Below are 11725 nucleotides of genomic sequence, written 5' to 3' on the forward strand. Positions count from 1 at the left end.
ACAAGTTGAAGCTTGGCAGGTTCAGGCTGAACTTCAGAAATTACTTTTTTACCAGAAGGGTAATGCAGCACTGGAAGGGGTACCCAGGAACGTGGCAGTATCTCCACCCTTGGAGGGTTTCCAGACTCGGGTCAGACAAAATCATGGTGACCTGATTGAGCCAGAGGTTGGATCGGAGACCTCCTCCCACTGTCACTTGTCTGATTCCACAGCATCACCCGGGATTATGGTAGTACACAGAAATATGGTAGTACCCAGAAATATGGTAGTACACAGGCATCTGCCTCCCTGGCCTCACCTGCTTCCCTTAGCCAAACCAGATAGCCCTTTGACTACTGGTATTGTCTGCTGCTGCTTCTCTCATCACAACCAGTATATTCTTTCCCCTTGTTGTCTGGGCCTCTGCCCATCGATACCTCCTTATCTGTCATCACATAGTTATTTAACTGGTTTTCACCTCCCTGCCTAGGAAAACAGATACACAGCCCTCTCCCAGCAGCTGCAGCATCACTGAATGGCTCTCTTGAACATGATACTTACATGGTAAAGTTATATTTACAAGCTAGCTCAGTAAGTTGCACAACTTTTTACCATAGCTGTTCCTTTTAGCCAGCATGCAATGGATTGGAGCCCTGGAGAATGGAAGAGAGTCACAAGCTTAGCGGACACCTGGAGGGATTTGACTACAGAGACCAGTCAAGAGTGGCTTAGTGCTCTGCAAAACAAAGTCTATCACAACTGCTGTGTTGGAGCCTCTCTGCAGTTGTAACCCACAACTCGTTTCACAGCCACAGCGCAGGCTGCAGACCTCCCCCAGCTCCTCTGCACCAACAGCTAATGGGTAAATCTGCTGAAATGCAGTTTTGGCTCTGCTGGAGCACGTAGAGAAACAAATCAGAGAAAGGAGCCTTGCCTTATCAGACATGGCTGCTGCATTTGCCTGGGGTGAAGGAGTTGCTTGTGCTCTGCTTCACCGGCTGATGGGAATATGTGGGTGCCCTCTGAGAGCACAGGTAATGCCAGATAATAACATGTAGGGCCAGGGGAGCAGAGATGAGTGCATCCCTGATTGAAGGGGGATGCAGGGACTCACAGGGTGTGTGACATTACCCTGGTGAAGCAGTGGGAGAGCTAGCCAGAGCAGCTGGCTAAGTCTGACAGCTCAGGGCTCCTATGCATAACTTCAGCAGGAAGAATTAATATTCCTTATGAGGCTTTTCCAAGAAGGACTGAAGTGGTGAGTGAGGATGAAAATGGGATGCAAGGGGTAAGTCTGTATTAAAAACCCGTGTCCAGCCGGCACAAGATGCTCAGGAAGTTGTACTGGAAGAGCTGTGGCTGGGGGTTATCATGGTTTCCTGCAGGTGTGTATACATAATTATAGCAGGCCACCGCAAGGGTGAGTTTTGTTACTGCAGGGCTAGCACAGCTGAGAAGAGAGGCGCAGAGAAGCAGCCATTTTCTCACCGTGTGTCTGAAAGAGGTGGAGAAAGGCAATAGTTAAAATACCATCAGAGCTCATCCATTTCCTCTCTCGCAGCTTGGTTTTTTCCCTGTGATGTTTTTTTTCCCATGAAGCCAGGGCTGACTTGGCAGCTGGTGGTGGCATTACACGCTGTCGGGCTCGGAGGGCTTGTTCACGCCAACGCAGAGCAACCGTCTTCTTTGCAGTTGAAGGTTTTACAGGGTGGGGAGGGGGAAAGAAGAAACAAACCAGCTTCAAGTCTTTCACGAAGATAAAGTCTTCCACAAAGATGAAGTCTTCTAAAAAGGAAGCGGACAGAGAGGTGACTGGAGGTCCGGAGGAGATAAGCTTGCATGCAGAAGCACGGTGCGAAAGGCTGATATAATATTGACTTAAAATGGGACCCAACAACAGCAGCCCAGCCGCAGGTCTGGGGATGCTCCTGACGGTGCCCCTCTTCCCTGCTGCCTCAGGTGTCCTGTGTGTGGTAAAGCCAAAGTTAACAGATTTAAGGCTTGGAGTTCTTTTTTTCCCTTCTGCTTTGCCAGAGCGAAAGTGAAACAAGAAGTGCAGTCAGGTTTGCTTCCCTCCAGGACTTGGAGGCGGTACGCGGCAGGATGGCCGGGGGGGCTGGTGCTGTGCGGGGCTCCTCCTGCGCTCACCCCACCAGTGAAGGTCTCCCAGTGAAAACTAGGGTCTTCCTACAATGGGTAATGAAGCTCCTGTAACATCCCACACTCTATCCCTCTCAAGAAAAAACAAACAAAAACAAACAAAAAAATGCCCCAAACCCAAAGAAACAGAAAGAAGAAAGAAGAAAAGGAAAAGAGGAAACGAGAAGGAAGAAAAAGGGAAAAGAGAAAGAAGAAAAGGGGAAAGGATTGGGCTTTTCTTTTCCCAAAGCCTCCAGCTCTATTACAACTACCTGCTAACTTGTGTCCCAGACAAAAGCATGGGACACATACTTCCCTCCAGAGCATGATGTGTCACACTAAGTCAGTCCAGCTCCTACCCGCTGCCAAAACATGCTCCTCCTCCCAGGCCAGCTGAAAATTCAGCTTCTCCCAGCACAGCACACAGAATGGTGGGTTCCCATGCATCTCCTTCGATGAGTGACAAGCAGATGCTGAAAAATGGCAGATGCCTCCTCTGGATGAAAAATTAACTGACAAGCTCAATAAGCCCATCTGGAGTGGAGGGGGCTGATTTCATCCTCCAGGACCAGCAGTAGTTGCCAGCAGTTCCTGGTGAGGGGAGACAGCAGAGAAATAAGGACCATCCCCACCCATGCGCCCAGGTAGATGCAAGGGTTGCAGCACTGGGAGCTCCTTCTGCCCCTACAACCCCTGAATTGGGAGAGGAGAAAGGAAAGGGCCATCACCAGCAACTTTACTTCTGGTGCTGACACAAACACCCCCCTCTGTCGTCACTGCTGTTCCCTTCACCAGTAGCTGGGTCAAACCGCCTGGACCACAATACCCGTTACATCCTACAGCAAGAGCCAACCACTCTGCAGGTCCCAGCTGGGTCCGATGCTACAAGGCAGCATTCATCCAACCACGCACCCAAATCCTCAGGAGGTAGACCACAGCACACACCTCCCTTAGGCTGGCATATGACAGTATGGATTTCACAGCCCACTGGGGATATAAGCATCATGGAGTGATGTGCCAGGCTCAGACCTTCTTCTAGTTCCTCCAGACCCTCTTAGACTCTAGCTGTACTCACCTCTCATCTTTTTATTTATGCTTTCTTCATCTGAAGCCCAAACAAGTCCCAGAACCTCTTCCACCACCTGCCCCTGGCCAAACTGGCCACCTGCAGCTCCAGGAGGAGAATATTTGATTGCAGGAGTGTTCCTGGTGCCTACTTCTATTCCCTTGTGCCGTTACAACTCTATGCAGGGGATCACAGGGCATCATCCACCACCTGGCAGATGCCTTCAGGAAGCAGTGGGTACTGTTGCAGATGCTGGGCTTTGTGACCCCTCTTAAGTTTCTGGTTTATGTTTTCACCCTATCCTTTCCTCCTCTTCACTCATTCCTCACCATAAGCATTTGATTTCTCCCTGATTTCTCTTCCTCTAGTCTCCTCCTTTCTCCTTCTCAAGGAGAGCTCAAGATGAACAGGGCAAACATACCATACTTCTCATTAATACTCTTCCAGTCTTCAAACACTTTCAGGTCACGGACTTCCTGACTGAATGTGGTTTCTGTGGTTTAGTCACCCTGTGTAGATTTCTTTTCCATGAAGCTGTCCATTCTCCCCTTGAGCCCATGTACAGTCTTTAAAAATTGCCATCATATTCACCATTTTCCCCTCCTCAGGTACCACAGTGGCAGTAAGCATGGATTATGCACTGCTCAGAGCAGTTCAGCTATTTTATTTTTGAGTTCCTTTAAGACTCTTGGACAAATGCCATTGCTCACAGCAAGTTGTTACTGTTTGCTTTGTCAGTGTTGAACAGCCTTTTCCACAGCTGCTTCAATTTCAGACCTGTTCATTGGCGAACCCCACCCTGCGGAAGAATGGGTTCTGCCACGATGATCTCGTCACTCAATACTTAACACAGTTGCAGAGATTTCTGCAATGGCCTTATCTCTCCTGTGCACTCCTCTCATAGCCTGATCACCAGTTTGCCCTTCAGAACATCTGGCAGGTTCCTGATACGTTTCAAGAAAGATCTAATGTTAGTTTTGATTCCTTTTACTAGTTGTTCCTTGAAGCTTTGTTTGACCTGTCTTTCTACCTGCAACATGCCAAAGTTTATATCCTTCTCTACTTTTCCCATTGTAGACAACTTCAGCTATTTTTTGATAGACACTATTTATGATTTCCCTTACCCCACTGAACAACGGTTTCTGTATCCCACGTGAAAGGTGTTCATCCCATTTTTCATGAGCGTGCCTGATTAGTAAGGATGGCAAAGGGTGACAAGAGAGTGAATTCAGGCCATGAAGATGAAAATAGAAAACGGGTGGCACTTTTGGACAGACAGAAGAAAACAGTTGTGGTAGGTGTTGGTATAGGCCATCAACAACAGGCAACAGGTCAAAACGACAAAGGCTGCCAAAGCAGAATGGGAAGAAGAGAAGTGGATGGAAAACAACAAGAGGTAGAGGGCAGGATGTCAGCAGCAGTGAAGACATCAGGTGGGAAAACAGGATTATGACCCTGAGCCTTGGGATGTCACATTGAGAGGGGGAGTGAGAAGTAAGAGGGAACAACAGCAACACTGCCCAAACAGGTAGGGTTGATGTAGTGATGTAGAGTTACAAGAGGTGGCAGAAGGGGTTAGGGATGACAGTGAAGAGTAGTGGCACAGGACTGTATGGTACAGTGACATTGACATGTGGTGGGTCAAAGCAATGACTGTCAGTGAAGCAGGGCAGCACTGGACAATGCTGATTGACAGCCGAGGAGTGGTCCAGATATGTTGGGCCAATGATGATAAGGTACAACAAAGGAAGGGAAAATGACTGCAAAGGCAAGAAAGGCAATACATCATTGTTTTAAGAGTTCGTGGACTAAGTTCAGCCTCCCGTGCTGCAAACTGTCTGGCATGAGTCATGCTCTGGGAGATAAGTAACTTGCCAGCATGTATTTCAGTGTCACTAGGCAATGCAGGCCTTCCTACCACAACCAGGTGCAGTTCATGGGGAGAAAGGGCAAGTTTTTCTTTTTTTCTGAGTTCATTCACTGCTATTCTTTCCATTCAGTTCCTTCTCCTTCCCCTGTTTTCAGTAGTATTTTTTACTCTTTTCTTGTCCTCTTTTTCAAACACTTCTGAAGTCATGGGTTTGCTTAGTATTGATTTCTTTATGAATTGCTGGTTTTCTCTTCTTTTCTACTTTTGTATATATCCAAATCACATTCACACATCTGCCCTCCCATGAAATACCATCAGCATCTTACTAAGTCCTTAGCATGAAAGATCAATTGCCTCAGCTGATAAATATGTGCAGCCTCATACCAGGAGGTATGCTGCAAATACTTTGAGATCCTTTACTGGCAGGGGATTTGGAAGGCAAAAGGCCCTGGAGCCTGTGGATTCTAGGAAGTGGACCATTTTTCAAGCTACAGGGGAAGACTCTTTCTCTAAAAAACAACCCAGCAACCCCCCGGGTCTTAATTGAGGAAACCCCCTTCCTGACCCCAAAATTTGCACAGGAATATAAACTTCCTGATATGTGAGATGTATCTGAAACAGTTTCAGTCTTGATATAGAGTTAAAAGAAGAGGTGACAGAATTCGACAGTGACTATAATGAAGAAATCTCACTGTTCTCAGTATCACTAGAAGTGGTCACATGGCTTGACTAAGATTCATGTCTCGTTGGCTGACCTCTTCCACTTAAAAGAAAGGATGAAAAGCAAAAAAGAAAAATTATCAAGCTACCTCTTGAGAAAAATTTAGGTTCTTTGCCTCATGAACCATTGCAGAGCTTCACGTCACCGCTAGCCTGAGATCTTCTGAGGGGTCATAGTGCCTGGGAAGACACAAAACCTCTCGAGCAGTGGAATGAATTGAACATGTCTGAACAATTAAAAAGGAGGTGGGAAAGGGGGGTGATGCCTTCTGCTCTGCCTTTTGAGAAGGGTGTGGTGGGAAGTGTTCCCTCAAGCCATTTGGCTATGAAATCTGGCCTTACCCATAAAAGAAATGGGATTTATGGATTAACTTCTCTTCGTAAGGGCTTAATTCACTGTGGATTCCCTTTTTGAGGGCATCACTTCTAACTTATATTCCAGAGCAGGAGAGGATCACCATCACCAGAGCAGAGCCAAGAAGCAGAAGCAACATGAAACCACTGAGATGGGAGTGACTGAGGAGGACACCTGGAGAATTATGTGGGGCAGCATCAAAACCGGAGGTAAACATCAACTAGGTTGTCCTAACATCAGCTCCAGCAAAGCTCCAGGTGGGCAGCAGCGAGCATCTGTGTCTACCAAGCTGTGCCAGGTGCCGTTTTGGGCTCAGAGGGTGACCAGACCCAACCCCGTGATCTCTCTTGGCTGGGGAGCAGCAGGTGTCGGAAGAAAAACTGGTCTGAGGTGGCTGCATCCACCTCCGATTTCCAGGAACAGCGCAGGAGAGATCACAAAAGGGGCGGGGGCACAGGCATGGGGAGTCAGGTGATTGTGATAATTGTTAGGGCTGGAATGAGGAAATTAAAGATTTCAGCTGCAGAGAACAGGAAGAGAGGAACTCCAGGATGCTCCCACCTTGATCTCCCCACTCATTAATTGCCCCTCAGGACAAAGCAGCCAGAGAAATCACTGGTTTTGACATCCAGTTCTATAGCTCTGCTCTCTGCTGTTTCAGCCCAGAGTGCACATCCAGCTGCCAGATGGGCTTTAGTCTCAGCTTAGCTATGCCAGGGGGTGAGAATTTTCATCTGGCCATTTCCACAGTCGGTCCTATTGCAGTAGGACTGGTTTGAGGAAACGGCCTCAAGTTGTGCTGGGGGAGGTTTAGATTGGATATCAGGAAAAATTTCTTCACCGAAAGGGTTGTCAAGCATTGGAACAGGCTGCCCAGGGAAGTGGTTGAGTCACGGCCCTTGGAGATATTCAAAAGATGTGTAGGTGTGGCACTTAGGGACATGGTTTAGTGGCAGACTTGGCAGTGCCAGGTTAACGGTTGGACTTGATGATCTTAAAGGTCTTTCCCAACCTAAACAATTCTATGATTCTAAGATCTGAGGAGCTGTCGATCTGGCTGAGTGATCCTACATGAGACCCTGGGTTTAGGGAATATGCAGCAGAGGTAGAGCTTGAAGGCCCATTTTCAGCACTCGGTGACTTTCTCATGGAGGCCAGGTCACTAGCAGCGAAGGTGGCAGCTGACTCGGACACACAGCAGTATGGCTAACGTACCACAGGGTCTGGGTCGCTGAGCTGCTTCAGCACCCAGACTGATTCAGCATTTGCAGGAAGCAATATCCCTCGTCCTGCAATACCGACAACAGATGGGAGTCAGCTACATTTTTCAGGAGCTAGTTCAGATTTGCCAGCTGAGGCAGAGCATGAGTAGCCACTACCCAGGCTCTCCTCCGGGCTTCGTACCGCATTGCAGCATGCAAACAGCAACAAAAGAGGATCCATCCAGGTCTTCTTGGGTCCTCTCATGTTAACTTCATTCTCCTAGGAAGAGAGACTGGGTTCCCGCCACACAGTTTCCAGCACGATTTGCTCAGTCCTACAATATTCTTTACATTAGCTCTACCCTGTCATCTCCCACCTTTCATGTGAAAAGACAGGGATAACACACACTGCTTCATTTTTTTCCCAGCACTCCCTTTTGCATCATGAAAAGCAGCCTCCTCGGGACACAAAGGAGTGGGAGTGTGTACGTGGACATGCTCTTGCTGCTGTAGTATCTCTGGTTATTTGGGACAGACACCACTGCTGCCTAGCAAGTTACATCAGTAGCAAGGGAGAAGGCATTCAACAGCCCGTTAGATTGGTTTGCAAATCCCTGATGGCTTTTTAATAACTATCCTCTTTAGAGATCACCACCTCTGCCTTGAGGGAGTCCATGAATCCTGGGTAAATAACGCCCTGCTGAAGAGCAACAGCAGTACAAACTATAGCCTCACGTCTATCCATTTTTATCAGCTACTAGGCTGGTGCTTCTTTGGCCAAACACTTCAGTTAAACTTAGAGCACCGTCCGTGCTGCTATTTGTTGATTGTTTGGGTTGCTAGTTTTAAGGCAGAAAAATACAGCTAATCAAGAAATAATCACTGGCTTCTACCTTGCAGCAGAAGAAAAACACAATTGCATATATGGATATACAAAAGAAGTAAACTGATCAAAGGTCTTTCAAGTAGTTCAAAAACATGTATAATTTGTTACACTTGGAATCCAGACCAGACAGGGAGAGACTTTTGGTTTTGACCCACCACAGTAGCACTGTGTTGAAAAAAGTTTGTTCTATTTTAAAATGTTGTGTGTGCACTACAGATCGTTATCACATTCCTACCTGGGCAGATAATAGACATAGTTGGTAAGGAAACATTTCAAATTCGGTGCCATAAAAAATGATTCATGTGTACTCAAAGGTTGCTCGGTTGCAATAAAAAGCAATCATGCATTCACCTTGTGAAAATACAATATATAGAAGCACTGCCCAGAACAACAGGGTGCTTCCCATTTCAAAAGAGAAGGACCTAGTGACAAGCATCTGAAGGAAAAGGATCTTTTCAGTATAAAGCTCCTTGGATTTAAAATGTTGTTAGAGGTGAAGTAAATACTATGAATCAAAACTTCCAAAAAGGATTTGTAGTGCCTGATGGAAGATCTTTCATCCTAATGCAAGACTTGGGATTTCAGAAGACCATTTATCCTATAATTGCTGAACCTGCATGGGGGTAGGGGAAAAAACCATCAGTGTCAAAACCAGTTCCATCAGGTGTGACTCACCTTGATAGGTCACTACATCAAATAAATATCCAGAAACTTGTGGATGGGCAAAATGCTCAGAAGATTCTTGTGGTGAGGGGAGTTTGAGACAGGAGTGTATCTCATTACCCAAATTATCAACAGGAGTCACTTTTGCAAACGACACTAATAATCCCATGTCACTATCTTCTGTTACAGTGAAGCGTGTCTGAGGAAAATGGTACCAGTTATGACTGACAATCTTGGTCAGACGATTGTCACCTGAGTGATCTAGTTCATCTACGCATTGGAAAAAAATAGAACAAAAGCTGGGAAGACGAAAGTAATCAAAAAAACTTGAAGAGTTAGCAAATTCTGACGTTCTGCAAATGGAGATTGAACCTGGCAGCTGAGAAGGCAACAGGAGATTTGTTGTTTGCATTGTTTCTAAAGTATTTGGGGAATCAAGTGGTAATTGTGGTCAGAGAAATGTTAAAAACAAATTTTTGGTTCCTTTGTGAGTTGGCAATCCACCTGCAGCACATCTGTGTGACCACAGAAACGTAAGGACTTTTTACAAACTCATGCCAAAGCGTGATACTCACATGACTGAAGCAACTGGAAGTCACCTACGTGCTCTGAGGTGTGCCACAACAGCAGATAACGTACAGCAGCCTGAGCAGCTCACCGGCGTGAGAAAGAGGGAAAAGGGAATTGCTTAGATCATGGCTGACACGGCAGCTGGAAAGGGTGAAAGAGCCAGCAAGTGGTTTTTTCATTCTTTAGGAAAAAAAAAACCAACATATGGAAAAAGTCTTCCGAAAAATAAACCAAATATGTACCTAGATGTGCATATAGAGATACACAGATATATGATGTACATCATTTATATACATACAAAAATAAAACATACAATACATGCCTAATTATCTGCTATTCTTGTCCAAACTGGCAAAGGCCAAAAGTTCTCCCAGACAACATGGTGATGGAAATTGTCAGCCATGACAAAAATGCTGAGAAAATTGCTTTAGACCATCATTCAGATACATCAAATCAGTCCAAATGTTTGAGTTTTTAACTATTCCTCAAGTCAAAAGAAATCAAAAAATGTGAGTCATCTTTGTCTCACACCCAGCAAAAAGATGCAAAGCAAAAAGTTTTGCAAAGATCAGTTGAAGACAGTTTAAAATGCTTTTAAATACTGTGGAAATCAGAGAATCCCTAAGTATCAGCTCTACCAAATTTGGCTCTGGTTGCCTTGTGGGTGCCGTTAACTTAAATGAGTATAAAATGGGCATTTTCAGGGGCAAAATCATTTTTGTCATTCCGATAAATGGAGGCACAGTTCCAGAAAGAGAGAGGTGGTTTTGGAGGATGGTCTGTTACTGTTACTGAGTAATTTCAGGAAATAACAGTAATGTAAGTCAAGCAAGTTATAAACATGCTCTCTACAAAGTGACTGGACTATAGCTCCATTGTAATGGTAATTGTAAGCACCAATGCTGTGTAATCGTTAATGCATAGGTTACAAGGCTGGTTCAAAAGGCTGATGTGCCTCTTTGGGGATTCTCCAGGTCTATCTGAGTGCATAAAACACACAAATGGCACAAGTCAGAAGAGCTCGCATCCCTCCACTAAATGGCATCTCCTATGGCACTGCCCCAGATGGGGTATGGAGCTGCACGGACTGTCGGTCTGACCCAGAAGGACACTTCTAATGCTCTGGGGAAGCTGCTTTGTAATAGGCATTTGATACAGTATTAATTAGTTCCTTCCCCCCCATCCCTTCCACCTTGTGCAACTCACCTTTGATGAAAGTTCAAAATAAATTACTTGAGGTATAATTAAGTTTAGAACTGCAGAAGAAACGACGTTTTTGCTTTGCGTTGCTTTTTGTCACGGGACGGGGCTCGAGGAAAGCTCTAGGTTGTGGCTGTAGGTTTGTAACGAGCAGCTGTCACAAGGCTGTTCCTAACACGCTGTCACTTAACTGCTGGCCTCAAAAGTGTACTGCTTGCCCTTTTCAAGCATGGTATTTTGCAATATGAAGAGGTAAAAGCGGCTGTGTGTTTTGAGTCACTAACCAAACCACTTCTAACTCCAATAAGGATCGAAATTCAGTGACAGACGACTCCGAACAAGGACTGATCTGAAGGAGGTTATTCATAAAGGAAAGAAAGAAGTGAAAACCTCAGAGAGAGCTCGTTTGAGAGGAAATCTTTGGGGGAAAGGATTGGGAAAGGGGTTCCACCGTTATAATGGCAGGGGGGTGTTAGGGGCTCCTGGTCTGGCTATGGGCGTTCATTTCGGTGGTCTGAGGAAACGCGGCGAGACTTTGGGAGACCTCGATTTCCCAGGCACAGATGGGTGAAACAGGTTCCTCCTCATGGCTGGGCCAGGTAGTTCTGGATACGAACGATTTCTTTAGTTAATGAACCAGCGAAAGTGACGCTACCTCATGCGTATCACCGAGCCGCCACTGCCTGCTCTGCCCCAGCCCCGACCCTCTTGCAGATTTCACCCCACCCCCCCCCCCCCATCTACCTCGGCTTTGCCCTTGAAAAGCACAAATCGGTCATTAAAGCCACGGACCAGCCCTCCGCGGGACCGCTGGCCGGGACGCCGTGTCCCCGCCGTGCGTGGAACGGCGGGACAGGTTGTTCCTCAGCCGCAGCAGCAGGCCGGGGCAGGGCTCCCCTCACAGAGCACCGGGCGGGAACGGGGACGGGGACGACCCGCCAAGGTCGTGTCGCCGGTTCCTCCTCCGGCTCTGCCCGGCCACGGACACTTGAAAGGGGCTTTTTATTCCTCGGGAGCAGCGCCCGGGGAAGGGGGGAGGAAAGGGGAAGGGGCAGGAGAAGAAGGAAGGAAGGAA

The 11725-nt window shown here is 46.7% G+C and overlaps 1 long non-coding RNA gene across 1 annotated transcript; it reads right to left on the bottom strand.

Moving 5' to 3' along the window:
- Positions 1 to 10992: 10992 nt before the first annotated feature.
- LOC138685740 (uncharacterized) lies at positions 10993 to 11697 on the bottom strand. The gene is made up of 2 exons (XR_011325165.1): positions 11395 to 11697; positions 10993 to 11255 (listed from the first exon to the last, which is right to left on the bottom strand). It is a non-coding gene; the product is annotated as an uncharacterized lncRNA (long non-coding RNA).
- Between the last annotated feature and the right edge of the window lie 28 nt (positions 11698 to 11725).

Source organism: Haliaeetus albicilla, chromosome 6 (assembly GCF_947461875.1).
Source record: "Haliaeetus albicilla chromosome 6, bHalAlb1.1, whole genome shotgun sequence".
NCBI lineage: Eukaryota > Metazoa > Chordata > Aves > Accipitriformes > Accipitridae > Haliaeetus > Haliaeetus albicilla.